The following is a 19,487-nucleotide window of genomic DNA, read 5'->3' as shown; positions in this document are numbered from 1 at the left end:
TTTTTTTTCTCTTTAGATACTTGAAAAAGCTTTTAGTATCCTCTTTGATGTGATTTGCTAGCTTCCTTTCATAGTTAATCTTTTCCCTCTTGATGACTTTCTTAGTTTCCTTTTGTAAGCTTTTAAACACTTCCCAATCATCTGTCTTCCCACTATGTTACCTCTTCCTTGTATGCCCTCTCCTTTGCTTTTTTTTTTTGTTTTGTTTTGACATCTCTTGTCAACCACTGTTGCATCCTTTTTCCATTCCAAAATGTCTTCTTTTTTGGTATATACCTGTGTTCCACCTTCCTCACATCTCGCTAAACTCCAGCCACTGTTGCTCTACCGTCCTTGACACTAATGTCCCTTTCCAGTCAACTTTGACCAATTCCTGTCTCATGCCACTGTAATTTCCTTTACTCCACTGAAATACCGACACAGCAGATTTCGGCTTCTCTTTTTCAAATTTCACAGTGAAATCTATAATGTTATGATCACCGCCCCCTAAGGGTTCTTTCACCTAAATCTCTCTAATCGCCGCCCGTTCATTACACAATACCCAATCCAGTACTGCCGATCCCCTAGTGGGCTCACAACAAGCTGTTCGAAAAAGCCATCTCGCAGACATTCTACAAATTCTCTCTCTTGAGATCCAGTGCCGACCTGATTTTCTCAATACACTGGCATGTTCAAATCCCCCACATTTATCATAACACTGCCCTTCCGACAAGCCTCTACTACTAATGTAATTTGGATTCCACATCACTGCGGCTGTCTGGGGGCCTAAAATAACTGCCATCAGCATCCCTTTACCCCTGCGATTTCTTAGCTCAATCCATAAAGATTCTGCACCTTCCGATCCTATATCACCGCTATCTAATAATTTAATATAATTTCTTACCAATAAAGCCACGCCTCCCCCTCTGCCCACCTTCCTAACCTTCCTATACACCGTGTATCTTTGGACGCTCAACTCCCAGAAACATGGATGCTTTTCGCCACGTCTCAGCGATGGCCACGGTATAATACCTGCCAGCCTGTAACTGTACGACAAGATCATCCGCCTTATTCCTTATGCTGCATGCATTTAAGAATAACACTCCAAGACCAGTATCTGGTACTTTTCGCTTTGATTTCACTGTACCTTTATTGCACTGCAACTCATTCCAATGGTTACAAGTTTGCCCCATCACCTGCCTGTCCTTCCTGACATCTATCCTGCTCACTATCTTAGATTTATTTCCGTTTCCCCCTCTCCCCGCTCTATCATTCCGGTTCTCATACCCCCTGTCAAATTGGTTTAAACCCTCCCTAACAGCTCTATTAAACCTCCCCGCCGGGATATTGGTCCCTTCTGGTTCAGTGTAACCTGTCCATTTTGAAAAGGTCATACTTTCCCCTATGCATTCATCTGCCTGATCCTACTATTCTTGCCCTCGCTAGCCCGAGATTACTACCCTGAAGATCCTGCTTCTCTGCATCCTTCTTAACTCCCAGAAATCTCTCTTCAGGACCTCCTCCCTTGTCCTATCTATGTCATTGGTACCGACATGTACCAAGACAACTGGTTGCCCGCGCTCCCTTTCAGAATATTCTGGACCCGATCCGCGACATCCCGTACCCTGGCACCTGGGATGCAACAAACCATGCTGGTATCTCTGTCAGGCTCACTGAATCTCCTGTCCGTTAAATAACTATGGAATCCCCTATGACTGCCGCATTCCTCTTCTCCCTCCTTCCCTCCTGCACAACAGCTCCAGGTTCAAGCCAGAGACCTGCTCACCGTGGGCGTCCCCTGTCAGGTCATCCCCCTGAACAGCATCTAGAACAAGATATCTGTTGCCGAGGGGGACAGCCACAGGTTTGCTCTCCACTATCCGGGCATTTCCCTTCCCGCTCTTGACAGTGACCCAGTTTTCTGACCCCGGCAGCCTAGGAATGACTACCTCCCTGTAGCTCCTGTCTATCACCTCTGCACTTTTTTCTGTTAAGCAGTAGGTCATCAAGCTGCAGCTCCAGATACATAACGCGGTCTCTGAGGAGCTGCCTCTCGGTGCACCTGGCGCAGATGTGGCCATCAGGGAGGCTGGAGATCTCCCAGGATTCCCACATCTGACACCCTGAACAAAGCACTAACCCTGCAGGCATGCAATCTAATTCTACAGCAATGAAACAGGGGAAAAAAAGTCTTCTCACCCACTTACCTCGCCGAACAGACGAACTTCTTTAAACCGTTAGCTGTCCGGGCGATTCGCGAAAAGGGGGTGGGGAGGGGGGAAGAAAAAAAAAAAGAGTTGGTGCTTCGCTCTCGCCTCTTCCCGTTTACCGCCAAAGCCCGTTGAAGCCAAAGCTCTACACTCTGCTACCACTCATTCTGCTGCCCGCTCCGACAGCTGCCCACTGTATAGGGAGTTCTCCTTTTTGAACACTCCACTCTGTCCTGTTACGTCACGCACCTGCGCAGTATCGTCCTTCTTGCACTCGAAGAAGTTTTTTTTTTTAACTGCCTTTCTTCAGAATTCAGCTCCCAAGCGGCTCTATGGTCCCGATCCAAAAATGACACCACATCACAGACTGTGAAATTGGTTTGCTACTTTTTAACGTACGACCTGCAGAATACCGTAGCAGTCTTTCTCCAGACCGCACAATTAGTATAATTTCCATGTGTTGTCTACTGGGTGTGCAAAGCAATGATGTATAGACCTAAGCATCACTTCTTGGTGAAGGACTGCCAAAGGTAAGGTTATTTACTTGGTAAAGGTTATTTACTTCTGAAGGAAATATTCTCATTCTCTGAATACCAAGATTGATGTCGATATATACTGTACTTTTATTGCGTCAATAGCGGGGATGCTATTACACGTAGTTTGCTTCAACGTATGTACGCGCACATTTCAGAGTACCTTTCATTTCCAGTCGAAAATTCAAACACAATATTGCCATTTTGAACATGGAAAATAGCTATACTTTTAATATAATGACCACAGTCATGCAAACATTTTTTTAAGTACCTAGAAGCAAATTTTGAGAGTAAGTTTATTTCCAGTTCAACCTTCAAATTCAATATTACCATTTTGAATGAAAATTGCTATAATTGTAATATAATTACAACAGTCATGCAAACTTTTTTTTGAAATAACTTCTATCCTGGTCTGCCAAATTGGATATTTATTAGGTCGTATTTCTACAACATTCAGAATATAGTTTCAGAATATATATTTTTTTTTCACATTGAGCAAATACAAATCATAAATCGGAATCCGAGTAAATGATACTATGCAGTCAATACAACTGATGGCCACAATGGCAAAAATAAAATATTTGTCAACATGGCGCCGGAGTGCACCGGCGCGCCAGTTTATTGCAAAAGAACTACCGACTTCCACTCCAGTTATTATTTCATTACGGCGGTATTGAACAAACTGTTTTCATTCTCACGCTTGTCGAGACTTGATCAAAGCATTGTAATGTTATGCTGAGTGCTTGCATAGCCTTGCCTGAGAAATTTATTGTCAAGTCTTTTGACGCTGAAGACTAGCCGTTTTCGGTTAATATTGATTTATAGTTTTCAGCGGCGGTGTTGGGAGGCAGTTTTATATTTCACAGCTTTTGTTAACGACTTGTTTGACCTGAATTTTATGGTTTTATTTTCCCTTAAACTCCTTTTGGTCTTAAAATCTGTCGAATATCTATTCGCTTTAGAGATTCTCGCACCGCTCGGGTAATATCGGAACGCACTGACAGCAAGTCTCGACCAGAAACATGTGTACCCAGCAGAGAGACAGCTGCTGATATTGACCCTGAGTTTCACTGGTCGGGTAGGGGACGAGCTAATAATATTTTGGGTGAATCCAATGTAGCAATAAAACAAATAATATCGTACCGAAAAGCCCAGTCTTATCTGGCAGAACAGATATAACCCGCTGCAGCAACTGTTCAACAGCTCACCACATATAATCAGATCCGTTGTCTGCAGTTTCCACTCTCATGGCCGCCGTCCCGGAGCTTACTGCGGCAGCCAGCGTGGGCCAGATCTGACTCCTGCATTCGAACTCCTACAGACTCCAGACGCGTCGGGTCTCTCTGCAGTCACATGCCTGTCATCATGTAATGCTCGAAATGTCTTGTCCTGAGGATTTCAGACCCATGAACCTAAGAGTCTTCTCCACTCCAGTGCAGACGGGAATCTCATGTATATATCTCTCCAGCTCAAAAATGTGAAATACCGACTTAGCGATGAAATGGCAAGTTCAAAATCAAGGCCCTGGACTCTCGACCTCTGGTCGTCGGACAGATACATGTTTCCACCGAACTCATTGACCTTGTCCTCGAAGACGCGCAGAGTAAACAATTGTCTTTAAATATGATAAATTCACTTCAACTACCACTGGTGCTTGATTTCTGCTGGTTACTCCGATATAACCCTCGGATAGATGTGTCATTTGGAGCATTTCAACAGTGGGGACTAATTGCCTGAGTTCAGATCAAGCTCTGTTCCATGAATCCCCTCCTATGTGAGCTAAAGTCGTGGACATGTCCGGGATTCCGGCTGATGTTAAAATAGGTCCACACCCTGCCCCTTCCCCGGCCGTAAAGCTCTGCCGTAGGTCTACCTTGCACGGGTCGTCCCTTTAGCCCCTACGTTCCCACTTTCATGCTGAAATTGTCGACAAGGATTTATACCATACGACCATAGGACCAGAAGACAAAGGAGCAGAAGTCGGCCATTCGGCCCATCGAGTCTGCCTCGCCATTTTATCATGAGCTGATATATTCTCTCATTTAGTCCAATTCCCCCGCCTTCCCACCATAACCGTTGATACTCAGATACCTATCAATACACCCAAGACTTGGCCTCCACTGCCGCCCGTGGCAACAAATGCCATAGATACACCACCCTATGGCAAAAAAAAAATCTTCGATCACTGATCTGAATGGGCGCCCTTCAGTCCTTAAGTCATGCCCTCTCGTACTACACACCCCCATCATGGGAAACAACTTTCCCACATCCACACTGTCATTCCTTTCAACATTCGAAATGTTTCTATAAGGTCTCCCCTCATTCTTCTAAACTCCAAGGAATACAGTCCAAGAGCGGACAAACGTTGCTTATATGTTAACGCTCTCATTCCCGGAATTATGCTAGTGAATCTTCTCTGTACGCTCTCTGACGTCAGCACATCCTTTCTTAAATAAGGAGACCAAAACTGCCCACACTACTCTAAGTGAGGTCTCCCCAGTCCCTTATAGAGCCGCAGCATCACATCCCTGCTCCTATATTCTATCCCTCTGGAAATGAATGCCAACATTCCATTAGCCTTCTTCACCACCGACTCAACCTGGAGGTTAACCTTAAGAATATCCTGTACGAGGACTCCCAAGTCCCGTTGCATCTCAGAACTTTGAATTCGATTCCCATTTAAATAATAGTCTGCCCGTTTATTTCTTTTGCCAAAGTGCATAACCATACAATTTCCAACATTGTATTTCATTTGCCATCTCTTTACCCATTCTTCCAATCTATCCACGTTTCTCTGCAGACTGTCTGTTTCCTCAGTTCTACCAGCCCCTCTACCTATCTTCATCCAGAACATATTGCCATGGGTTCATCCGTCCGTCAATTCCTAGCAGGAAGAGGCATCTCTTTAAGAGTTCGATATTTCCATCGATTGGCGGCCATTGAACAATATTACAGTGAAGAACCTCTACCCGCTTCCCCTGCTGGCTTCGACTTTCGAATATTTGCAGGGAACAACCATATTTTCCTAAACTGATCTGCGCAATTTTTGATGATATGAGAGAAACTAATGAGTGTAAAATGGCCTTCAACAAATCTAGCGGCGACGATTAGTACATAGTTTTAATCTTTGGTCCCGTCAACGTCCCTGTTGTTTCTGGTGTTTCTTAACAATGTATTTAGAGACATGTTGAACCTTGTGTGTGTGTGTGTGTGTGTGTGTGTGTGTGTGTGTATTTAGACGTCATCCATGTCTATTCCTGTTCTGATAAAGTGCACGTGAAACGGTTCCAGAGGATTCTCAGACCGCTCTTCGAAAATAACGTGTATGCCAAGCCCGAGAAACGTGAGTTTATAAAGACCAGGTGTCCTTTTGGAAGACAGAGTTGTTTTATCCACTGTTCAAGTTGCTCCGAGTAAAATTTAGACAGTTGTATAGTGGCCATGTTTAGTCAAACAGGCTCGACGCATTATGGTGTTTGCGAGCTTTCATCGCCACTGCATCTGGAATTTATGCTATATTGTGACTCCCATAAGGGCACTCCTTACGATGACCTCGTTGGATTTCCATTGGAGAGATGATACCGACCAAGCATTATCTAAGCTATAGTAATGTTTTATAATTACCCTAGTGCTGATTACCCAGACCCATCATAGATATTCATGGTCAATAGACAATAGACAATAATGCAGAAGTAGGCCATTCAGCCCTTCGGGCAAGCACCACCATTCACTGTGATCATGGCTGATCACCTACAATCAGTACCCTTTCCCTGCCTTCTCCCCATATCCTTCACTCTGCTATATTTAAGGGTTCTATCAAACTGTTTATTTTTTTTCTTTTGTTTGAAAGAATACAGAGAATTGGCCTCCAGTGCCTTATGAGGCAGAGCATTCCACAGGACCACAACCCTCTGTGTGAAAACGTTTTTCCTCAACTCCGTTGTAAAATTTCTACCCCATATTCTTAAACTGTGGCCTCTGGTCTCTACTCCCGCAGCATCGGGAACATGTTTCCTGCCTCTACTCCAGGTAGATGCATCTATTGTTGGCATTGGAGCTACCCTCTCTCAGCGATCTTCTGCGGCTAGCCGCCTGCACTCTTGTGCCTTACGTTTCTGTCGCTTGCCTCTGGCCGATAGGAACTACGGTGTTGGTAAATCGGAACGGCTGAGACAATAGAGAAATGGCAACAATGGCTGGAGGGGAAGAACATCCATTTTTAGACAGGAGAGATCACAGCTTCCTCTTCCTCATTCTGAATGGAAAGAGGCTCAGCGCTCGTGAAGCACGGTGGACATCCTTTCCCAAGTGGTTTCCGTTCAACTTACCAGTCATCCCTGCAGAAAGAATGTCAAGGCTGACAATTTTGCCCGGCAGTTCGAAGGATCTGATGGCAATACGGATCCAGAGCTCATTCTTCCTCGCTCGAGTGTTGCTAATCCATTGATAAGGGAAATAGAGGCAGCGATGTAGGCCACGTAACTTTTGGACACAGAACAGACTGGGAATCCCCCAAACGTCTTGTTTGTCCCTGCTGCTGTGCACTCTACAATGCTGGAATGGGTTAACTGCTCGCGTCAGGCTGGACATACAGGAATTCACAGGCCTCTGAGTTTATAAAGATAATATTCTTGTAGCGATCTACGATGGACGTCCACGACTTCATATCTGCATATCCAATCTTCAATCAGAACAAGTCGTCAAGCCAGCGTCCTGCCGGTCGGCGATATCGGCTCTCTGTTGTTCTGAACGCCTAGTCCCACCTCTAAGTGTATTCCCTCACTGGGGAACTTCTTTGAATTGGAACATCGCCATTTACGTCGGTGTGGCTCGGATTTCTAAGGCTGATCCTGCTATTGCCCAACCGTAAGCAACGACAGTTCCTGAAACTGCCACGGTGAGGGCCACTCAGAACGTTAATATGCTAATTAAATGTCCCGTCGACACTACATTGTTTGGGCCAATATCAAACAACAAAAAAGCTGGTTTTGGATTACATGTGGAATAGAGTAAAGCTAACTGTTATTGACTCAAAGCTTACTGCTCAAACCGTAAAAAAGAGTACAATAAGACGAAGAAACTTCTGGCTGAGTCCCTAGTATCACCGAGCTTCCCGTCGTACAGGGCATGACTCAAAACAGGAGATATCAGGTATATGATTAATTATTTCTCTTATACACACGGATGGATCCATGGAGAATGGCCCTATGTAGGCTCATTGGGCTAAGGAATTTTCGTTACTGGAAGAGTAAGATAAAATGAAATGATAAGCGCGCAAAATGATTTTTTGAATACAGTATGTGGTAACTCAATAAATTGGAAGTGGCCAAAAGACAAAAGCAAATGAAGATGGCAAAATACAAAATTATAGCAGTCCACCTCACCCGCTTACGCTTACTCCCCTTGCTGGATTCCATCCGAAAATTCTAGATGACCAGCTGCTAGAATGTCCTATTATGGAATTATCAATGGTTGGCACGGCCACCGTGAAACATAGAGCCCGGCAGCTGCGACGTCAAATGCAATTGACTCAACTCTATTTCACGAACTAGCTTCTCTCACGTGAAAGTAATTCCCCTTTTGGTGTCTCACGTACAAGGGGTGTTTCACCTCCTATGAAACACGAGCTGTCACAATCTATGGACATTTCACTGAGCGTAGTGGTTCACACGCGGTCGCATGCTAAGAGTGTACAGTCTGGTGAGCAGTTGCAGGACAAAGTCATAGCCGTGTGGAATGTGAACCAGGTCATATCGTTAGCCATACCGACTGCTGGTATAACTATTCACGGAACCCCCGGTCCAATGGTCATTGAGTGCCTGAATGCAGATGGAGGTGAATGTAGCGACAGTACGCTGACAGACATGGTTAGAACAATCAATAAGACAATCCCAGCTGGGCCACACAGAAAAGTGAATTTTCGGAAGTCACGAGATACAAACGAAAACGGGCGAACCTGTAACAGATTATATTTTCGGTTTAAAGATGCCTGGGAAATAAAAGTGCAGGAATGCAACTTGATCAAATTGTTTATTTCGTGTTTACAATCATTTGTTTTTTATTTTTTTTTTGTTTTTTTTTGTAATTGTTCAGCGACCCGAAGTAGCTTATTCATTCAAATTAATGATGAATATAATTAAAAGAAGACACAGAACATGACGGACAGCGTAATAGTCTTTGCTTTAAGGGATGTTTTTGTTTAGACTAAAAGGGATAGCCGTCGACAGTCAACTTTTCGCTTCTCTAATAAAGTGCTACTGAAGGGGCAACATACCATAGCACACGTATCGCTGGGAGTGAAGCCCTAGTCACAGCCAAGTTATTAGAGTCAGATAGCAAAAAGTTTAACATAGCAAATTCCGCGCATCGCTTTGCTTGGCTTCACTAATATTAGGCCGACACTGCAGTAATAAGGGCAAATCGCCAGAAGACTCTCCCCTTTTAAGCACAATATATCCAAACCCAGATGGAGATAGGCCAAATAACTGGGGGTTTGTGCAAGATTTGCGTGATGTGCGCTGGGTAGTACCACCCATTCCCCCTGTTATAACCGACAGGACTGTCATTTTGGCCGTTCTGCCATCTGAAATTCGATCGTATACATTGATTGAATTCTACTCCGCCTTCTTCTAGTTACCTCTGCACGAGGACAGTGAATACTTGTGAGCCTTTACGTATTATGAAAAATAATATACCTGGCCCAGCTTTTCTCAGGGATATGTAGTCCGCCCGGTGATACCTGCAGCTGCCGGACACTTCACTGTGACCAGCCACATGTGTCGTTTATTATATTTGTCTCTAATTATGCATGTTTCTAATTATATGAGGCACCCAGTCCTCCACCAATTCACCATACTGATGCCGATAAAACCACTGGCGTTTTACAACGAACACTCTCTTCAGTTACCTGAAGAGGTAACCGTAGCCTTTAGCCAGGAGCAGATGTCGTCAGGTGGTGCCAAACCTCCATACAGTGTTTCTACCTTTACCTACGACACTCTTCAGTTAGCGGGTCACCAGGTCACTGACCAGGAGCTCCTGAATTCAAGATTCACACCTCCGCCTACTTGATTCTTGGTCTTATCCTCAAGGCCCAGGGCAGACAATAATTTCCAAGCCGACCTTGTCGGGGATCCTCTACAGCTGACTTCCAACGGGAATACCTGTTGCTGACAACATTTGTCTGTACGCACTCGGAGTAAGCAGTGGTACTTCAGGGCCTTCCGCTGGTGAGCCTCCTCGCATCATCCTGCCATGGTAGTATGAACTCGAGCAGATGACTTTTTTTTCGTCTTTTTGTGTTGCCTTTAGTGGACCATAGCACGATCTCTGGTTTGCACTACTTCTGTGCAGTGCAGCCTCCTCGCCACATCGACCTTCCTCTCCTGTGATCTGGCAGTTTATAGCAGACTGGATTTAGTCTTCTATGAAAGCACTGGTTTGGCCTCTGCTTGATGGAAACGACTGCTCTAATTGCCACTCCACCATCTTGTTTAGCTTTAGACGTCTGCCGTTGTATTTTGTCAGCACGGCGCAGCGGGACCTCACGGGGTGTCCCCCAGTACCGTCTTGTTTGAAAGATATTTTGAGTCTTGTTATACCGTGTGTCATTGAATCCCGCAGAGCACAATTTTGCAGTTATGGTGCTCTTTCATGTCCATGTATGCAGTTGTGATACTGTAAGGAGACTGTCATATATTGACGCAGGCTGGAAAGAAATGCCGAAGAACTCAATTTTCCAAACCGAATTCCATTTCGTCCAGCCGTCCCATGAGGCCAACAGTACTACGTTTAATAAACGTTTCTCGCCCTCAGGGTTCCGTATCTCTGCCTGGGCCAGGTCAATCCCATTCCGTGCACTTGCAATACCCGATAGTGGGAAGTTTGCATAGCCGAGAATTGCCGACTCCGGAATCGGTGGCTGAAGATGTATCTGAATTGCTGAATTTTCACTGCGTTGTCTATGGCCGAGTTGGCGGCCCATGTTCGGCCAGAACTTGGTGTGACTCCTTCTTGATTTATCATCTTGACATTGGTGTCCCCAACTGCTAACAGAACTCTACACTTTTCTACCCTGAACTCTTCCACTACCGATGACAACGGGAACTGCAGCGGGCTTGATCTTATGTGGAGCCCCACTGAAGTAAACGTTGAAGGAATACCCAGCCTCCTCCTCAGGTGATTGTTGATTTTCCTCCCCATGCCTTCTACAGTGGTCATGGGAATCTCGTCCAACGTGAAAAGCCAGAACAGGCATGGAGAATGTCATGTTGTTAAGGTCATGTCTTAAAATTACCTGGACTTCGGTTCAGTCGATCTTCCTCAGCCACTCCTCTGTGTGCTTTAGTGTGCCGGTGTTGTTGATGTTGTCCGTCATTGCTGTATTAAACCGCAATCGAAGGCATTTCACTTAGTTGCCCTTAATAGATGGAACGACCTCTGCCCGTACCCGATGACTGAACTTGCTAGAAACCTAGCATTTTTTGATCAACGTACATCTAGATTTCTTGGCCGATCAAATAGCCATATGCTCATCCTATCCCAGCTAGCTACGTTGTCCACTGTTTCAAACATCCATGTGGTCTGGAATGGTTTACAGTGGTTAGTGCTATGCCACCTGTGTACCCCCGCATTGCAGGTTGTCCGATGCCGGGCTCGAAGACTGGGCCACGAGTTACGTCTGCAGCTGCTGATATGAGGGTATTCAAAACCATGCCAAACACGATCGAGAAAACTGTGCAGCCGGTTGGAATCCCTTTTGTGAGGTCTTGCAAGCTGTTAGGCTGAAGTGAAGCGCAGTTGACTCCTCCGAGGTAGCTGATGATCATGTCTCTCATTACCGGTGGGATATAGACATGGACCAGACCTGTCTGGATGAGGGCTTGTAGTGTTAACTGTGGGAGTTTGAGAGGTACAACCTGACGAATGTTCCTTTGAATTTTTGCCGCCTGGCCTCGTGAATCATTCGGCTGATTGTTGAGATGTGTGCAAGAACACTGAGAAAAAAAAATGGGATATCACTTTTCCGGATGGAGTTACTGAAACAGTGGTTTTCCACCAAGTAGGAGGTCATCCTTCTCGCAGGAGCAAAATATCGTGCAGTTCTCGCTGAGGATGGAAATTCTCATCAGCGGGATGATTATGGATGAATTTGTTCCTTGGGGACAAAGCATTTTTCAACAATTCTCCAAATTGGTGCGATAGAGACTTCCGTCCAAATCTTCCACATTATCTTCAGCAGACACGGGAGGAGTGTCATGGTCCGGTCAGTGAAGTCCGCATTCCTCTTCACGGTCCGGTCCGTGGACTCAGCACTCCGGGTCTTCAAAATGTTCCTTGTTTTGATTAAGTTAATTACGGGCAACCGATTCCCAAATTTCTGCTTGGAACATCAGTAGCCTTGGGGTTGAATGTGGGCTGCTGGTTTTCCTCGTCAGTCCCCCTTGGAGCAAACTGCTGATAGATGGCTAGTGAAACCATTCGTGATCACTAGGCCTGGTTGGAGGACCTCAGCTTCATGGAGCGTTGTTGCCACTTGTTGGGGTAGTTTTTGCGGTCTCGTTTCGGCTGCTTACCAGGCCAGCTGAGTGGCTGCCAGCCACTCCGAGCTAGGTAGGGATCCGGCTGTTCCCATAGCCAGCTGAAGTGGCTGGCCGAATGAGATTCGGTTTTGCCGCGAAGCAGAGATGGAACTGTCTGTCGTTCTTTGCTGTTTGTCTCTTCTTGTTCCGTGGGGGAAGTCAGGCTGTTTTGCCTTTGCCCTGCGGGGGGATCTGCCTTGTCTTGTCCTCGCCTCCGTGGGGTAAGTGAGGTCGTTCTGCCGTTGCCCTGTGAGTGGTCATGTCTTGTCTTTTCCTCTCCTCCGTGGGGTATGTCAAGCCGTTCAGACGTTGCCCTGCGGGGGGTCATGTTGTGTCTTCTCTTATTTTGATGTTCAGTTCCCAGTCGGTCTCTCAGCTCCAGCCTCCGCATTTTAAGACGAAGATTCAGCAGCCAAGCTCCAAGAACGCAAGCCTCGAACATCTCGCAGCCAAGCTCCAAGAACCCAAGACTCGAGGATCCCACAGCCAATCTCCAAGAACCCAAGCCTCGAAGATCCCGCAGCCAAGCTCCAAGAACATTAGCCTCGAGGATCCCAAGCCAAGCTCCAAGAACACTAGCCCAAACGATCCTAAGCCAAGCTCCAAGAACAAGAGCCTCGAGGATCCCAAGCTATGCTTCAAGAACACTAGACTCGAGGATCCCAAGCCAAGCACTAGGAATACTAGCCTCGAGGATTCCCAGCCAAGCTCCAAGGGCACTAGCCTCGAGGATCCCAAGCCAATCTCCAAAAACAGAAGCCTCCAGAATCCCAAGCCAAGCTCCAAGAACACAAACCTGAAGTCCTCAGCCTCCACGCTCAAGACGAAAGATCCTAGCCTCAGGGATCAAGAGCAAAGACCCCAGCTTGTCTCCAAGCTTCAATTCTAGTCCCTGATTCCTACGGCGATCGCTGTGTGATACGCGTTGAAAATCGTTCACATTCTGCTTTAAGCTGGATAGGGTGCCAAAAGATCCATGGTGAATGTTGTTGCTTTTTTTTAACTAAATATGAAAATCAGTCTCTTTGGAGCAGCTGTAACCAGTAAACACATTTCAAACAGTATATTGGTCTGTGCTGTCCCTGTTTCTTTCATAGAAAAATATTTTTTTTCCATTCCTTCTGCAAAGCACAATCTTCTGAAGGTGTGTCGGCTGTGTCGGGTGTGGGTAGCGGGGTGTATGGGGTGTCAAGGAGGGGACCAACCTCTGGTGGGTTCACGTCGTTCGCAAGGCGGTCAGTCGACCTTTGGTCCCCACCTGATACTCAGTTCTCATCCTTGACTCCCCGTAGCTGTTTGCAATTGACAGCGGCCATACACTGAGCAAAGCCTTCGACAAACCAGCAAAATTCGGTGATGGTAGCCGACGGGTCTCAAACCCTTAGTTAGATAGGGAGTTGTCTATCCCAGCATGTGAAGACAGACTCCGGCGGATTGAGCTACGACACCAATGGAAGGTCTAACAGTCAAGAAGGTGGTCTCTGCAAACGTCGTGGAACGTGTAAAGCAGGACAAGGCACAGAATACTCCCTGGTCATCCACTGATCCTAGTCCCATCTCCAGCCGTATCTATTCTGTCTTTCCACTGGATCCAGATGAGAATTGGGAAGGAAGAGTGAGGCGGACGCTGTGCAACTCTCCCTCACTTCAAATCAAGCACTAGTCTCGACACCATCATAATGGTTTCAAGGTCCTCATCGACGTTGACGATGGACGAACAACATGTGGGAAGCAGACCAGGTATGGAAGGCATAGTTGGTCGTGAGAGGTCGTATTTTATTGTTTTCATGTTCATTTGATTTGCATCATTTCCGCAGCATTACTCACACAAACTATAGTTCACGTATAGTTGCACGACCTGCCGGGGGGTTCATAAAAATGATTGAGGGTGATGTGATCCGGTTCTTAATTAAAGGGAGTCAAGGATTGAGAAACTGTTACTGCAAACATAGGACTTCGCTTCACAGATAATTATCATTATTCCTACGTGCACTGATCGTTATTGTTTGACTTCCTTGAGAGCAACAGTTCATAAAAATAGCTTGAAAGGTACATAGGTTGTCTTCAGTTTTCATGAAATGATTCTGGAGAATAACACACTTACGATCAGTTCACCAATTTGGATATCTATAGAGAAGAACAGAGAGAATGATGTTGTGCATTCTGGTGGTGAAAGCCATCCCTGTTAGATTTTACCGATCAAACTGCCCAGCGCCATGTCCAATCAATCCCGTCCTCTTTCTCTGCAGTACGTCAGTACGTACATGGGCCCCAAATTGTTTGCATAAATGATGAGGACACTCCATTTGTTGCAGAGTACGCTCTCCTGAACGCTCCATTCCGGCGAAAATGGCATTCATTCAGAACATTCGAAATGGGAACAATGGCTTGCAATCATTACTGTCCCTACCATACATGGTGATAGAGCTAAAAGAAGATGGGAAATGAGTTTCTGCGGCAGTTTCTATGCATATTTAGCATGCCATCTTTTCGAAAAAATAGAAAAGAATGAGAGAATAAAAACACCACAAAGCAGATTTGCAGGTGAAATCTGTTACTTTAGTGGCCTGTCACTGATTAAAGTATTTTGGCATATTAAACAAAATTGGTTTACTCTTATTGTTTTTCAATTGCAGTGATACAGCGCGGAGAAGGGCCTAAGAACCCTTGAGTTACGCCGTCCCTGCAACTGCCGCCAAAACAGATCATCTCCAGCTATTCACGGAACTATTTACATTTTCTTGTTAACCTACCCCGTGCATCTTTGTTCTGTTATGTAAACTTGAATATCTGGGGAAACCGCGCGTATTCCACTGTGAAGTCTATTTGCAACACAGCTCCGGAATTTAACTACGAACTCCGAAATGACAGGAACAATTGCCGAGCCGTGCTAATCCCGAGCCCCTGTGGCGTCCCTGGATAGACTGAGAGAAATATTGCGCAAGAGAGGGAAGAAAAGCCTTTTTTTAGGGGACAGGACGAGGATACAGACAGAAAATCATACTCAGGAGGGGAAACTTGTCAGTTTAATATCCTATCGTTAGGAAACTCTGTAGGGAAAACGTCTATGGTGTGAAACCAATACGTGCAGGGCTGTCGGAGTAGCCGACACAACGGAAAATACAAAACGAGAGAGATGAGGGTAAGGACGGGAGATGACAATACAATTAGCACACGCACAAGCACTAAGAGTACAAGGCGAGCGAGGTGAAGACAGAGGGAAAGCAATAGAAACGAAGTAATTACAGAGAGATACGCAGCAGACTATCAACGAGAGAGACGAAGAGGACAGGTGGATAGAATAGCAGTATAGAAAGGTGCTGAGAATAATAGAGTGAGGGAGAACGAGAAAGAGGGGGAGAGAGAGAAGAGAGAGATGGCGGGGAAGAAAGAGAGGATCCCTAATTAAAAAACAAAAACGAGAAAATGCAAATGACCCACATATCAAGGAAACTGAAAGGGACAACAGTATGGATGGCCAAGTAAAGCGGACGTGGAGAGATAAAGATAACGAGAGTGATAGAGAAAGAATGGGAATAGAGATAAACAGTGAGATATACAGGGATACTGACAGAGATATAATTAGAGAAGGGGAGAGAGAGTGTGACCGACATGGAGAGAAAGTGAAGCAGTAAGAGATATTAAGGTGCACGGTATTCATTCTTTGTGCTTCTTAAAGCTGAATTCGCTGCGCCGCCCTGTGAAATTCTGTAAAAATGGGCAATATTTGTACCGTAGGTATCACGCTTTCCTGGTTTGTCGAAGATTCAGGTGTTTATTTTCAGCGAGGAGCAACTGCGTCTCTGCCGCCATACGTAGGGTTAGTCCAATAGTGTCCAGAATTATTGACTGGTTGTAAGCTGAGCCGTAGAATGATGGAAGGATTACATGTAAATATTTTCCTGGCCCCTCTCTGGTACTACACCATATATCTGCACGCCATCGCACCCAAACAATTGTGGCAAGTAGGCCCAGAACTCTGCCCTGGGTGCTGCTAAGCGTCAATTTGCACTTCAACATCAAAGAGACAGCGAATTAGGAATGGGAAAATGTGAGCGCACACGCAAACACACTCACACACACGCGCGCGCGCGCGCGCTTTTAGAGAGACAGAGACCAATGTGCAGAGAAAGAAGGAGCAATTGAAATTGCGAAAGGATAGAAACCGGGAAGCAGATATAATTATATACTATAATACGGGAAAATAGCTCTATCGTACAGAACTGCAGTTCCTGAGTGACGTGGTCAAATTATTTTAGCATTCTTTGTAACATTGAGCTCCCCGAGATATGTGCTCTAATTCATATGTTTCAGGAACCGATATCCGTCTGAGATTCGTCTTTGTAGTTATCGGTGTTTTGCTGATAGTCGACAAGAAGCTCACTTTTAGAATTTCCACCATGCATCACTTTGGAATGTCGATCGACTATACCACGGAAAATGTTATTTCTAGGGTTGCAGTTCTATGTCATCAGAGTGCTGTCTCAGCCCGAGAGAGGGTCAACAGGGATAAGGATATTTCGTCACTTATTCTGAAGCATCTGATTTACTTGATGGAGTCGCTATCCATGATGAAGCCAAGGTTTGTATTATCTGATGCGACGTTGGTAAATCTCTATAGGAACTCTCGTCAGTCAAATGCCAGTTGTTTGAAAATGTACTTTTCGGTTTCTCTTTCTCTGCCTGCTTCTAACCAGTATAACATCACTATATGGTGTTTGGCACAAAAAATATTATGTCTTCTTTCTCTTGCTTTCTGCACACATTTTCAGATTTTCAGACTATCTATCAGTGTCTGTCTCTTCCACTCTCTCTCTCTCCCACATACAGAAGCACACAGCATACGCAGACACTTACACACACACACACACACACACACACACACACACACACACACACACACACACACACACACACACACATTCTGCGGAACCTACTCCGACTCCGACACATTTATTTCTTTCTGAATCTTCTCAATAAAATCCTGTTCCTGCATGCAACGAGTGAGAATGTGTTCTTCTGACTCGGTTAATGACAAGTTTTCGTGGTATAAAACAAAAAAAAAAAAAAAAAAAATGACTGACGGTTTTTCCGTGAGGTGCATGGTCCTGGTGGCATCTGGGGAAATAGGCGGAGCATGTATCAAGAGGCCGCATTCCCATTGGGTGTTTTCATTGCCTGCTCATTATATCAATCGGACCTCCACTTAAACAGTGGAATCGGAACTTCTTGACGGCTAGCAAAAATCCGTTGAAGAGAAAATCACTTAACCCATCCTTTATGAAAAAGATGCTGTGGTTCGTCATCTGGATTTTGTGTGGAGCATTGTTAATTGGTTTGTGCGCAGCAAACAACTCAACAGCCTTCTCGAAACTGAATTCTGAAAAAAAAAAACGTTAATATAACTTTTTTTACATTATATTTTAGATACGAGTTATGCAAACTCCGTCACTCAGACACCGTCACGGGCAGTGAAGACTGAAGAGGAGGCTGTGACGTTGAGCTGCACTTATAATACTGCATGGAACTACTATTATTTATATTGGTACCGACAAAGATCAGAACAAAGTCTCGAGTACATACTGTACAAAGATTCTGATGGTTCTGGAAATAAAGCCGATTTTGCTAAAGCACGCTTCAAAGTCTCTCCGGACAAGGGAAGAAAGTCATTTAATGTCTCTATCTCAAAGCTGGAAATGAGCGATTCTGCAGTTTATTACTGCGCCCTTTGCCGCACAGTGATGTATTCCAGCTAAATGCCCGCACAAAAACTCACGTAATGTAGAATTAATGTTCTGAGCGCTGCAGCTGGATATATCTTTACATTTCTTTTCTGATTGTGGTTTCCCACCAACAAGCACTCCTGTTTAAGTTTCCCTCGCCTTCATCTGTGAAGATTTAACAATGGTGTAACCGCACCGCTCTTTCCTATTTCGCAGTGAGATGTATAGCCACTGCTATCTCATTTCTTTTCAGAAATATACATTAACACGGCAACACAAATATAAGATATGGCATTCCAATATAATCGCTCATCAGTTTGTGTGTGTCTGTGTGTGTGTGTTTGTGCGCGCGCGCGTTTATGTGTGTATGTGTAGGAAGCGAGAGAAAGAGAAACTGTTTATATCCATATACTTGTTTGGAAGTGTCCGGATTGGCAGTCGAAGCTGATAGATGTTTTCCTTGTAGAGCATCCGTTAATATTTTGGTGCAAAGATAACTGTCAGTCTGGTTCTTTTCATCTCTCTCCCTCTCTCTTTCTCACTCTTCCTCTCTCTGTGTTGATCTCTCTTCTCTCACTCTGTCTACCTGTCTGTCTCTCGCTCTCTCTCTCTGTTGATCTCTCTCTCCTCTGTCTTTCTGTCTGTCTCTCTTTCTGTCGCTTTCTTCTCCCCCGCTATAAATTAATCCTTGTCTCGCTCCAGTATTTTCAGCCGCCAATCTCACGTAACTTTCATCCTAACACACATTCGTTCTCTATCTCAGTCTCTCCTTATTGAGCTGCAAGTCACTTCTCCAGCCTCATTCATCAGGGCAAACTATTTCGAGCCTGGCGATCCCGATTTGCAGGCTATCTCACCTCCATTCTGATGAGTCTGTGTCAAGTCGTTCACGAGCTGGGTGACTTGTTTCACTCATGATGTCACTGGCCATTTTCGGGCATCTTTCGGTATCTATGCCTTTGATGGCGTGTAGGATTGTATCGATTATATTTTGGGATGTTTTGACTCAGCGCTGTACAGCCTCCCTCTCCACCGCAGGGTTGTTTCCTGATCAGGCAGTGTTGCAGCAAGTCACCACATTCTCTGCTGTGCATATATAGGTAGATGTGAGTACGCATGGGCGTAATCCAACCCTCTGTTTCGCTCAGGAAAAACAAACAAACAAACATAGGGGGTCTTCCGCTTCCCGATTGTTCAGGATATACTCCTGGACCATAAAACGTTGCAAGATATATGCACCCTGGTGACTGAATCCTTTGCGCCTTTTCCACTCTACCGCCCATGCACACAACGGTGTGCGTAGTCCGTGTTGTCCTAAAGTCAGCCGGCATCTACTTTGTATTGGCCACATTTTTGAAGGTATTAATTCCCTGCCACCCAGAGGCATGCCCTTGCACCTCCTTTCTTTAAGCCGTTTCATGGCGTTTGCTGATGAGTCCCTCCATTGCCGTGTCTTCGGCA

The sequence above is a fragment of the Mobula birostris genome, chromosome 10, assembly GCF_030028105.1.
Source record: "Mobula birostris isolate sMobBir1 chromosome 10, sMobBir1.hap1, whole genome shotgun sequence".
In the NCBI taxonomy this organism is placed as follows: Eukaryota; Metazoa; Chordata; class Chondrichthyes; order Myliobatiformes; family Myliobatidae; genus Mobula; species Mobula birostris.
Note: the sequence above shows the minus strand (reverse complement) of the source record.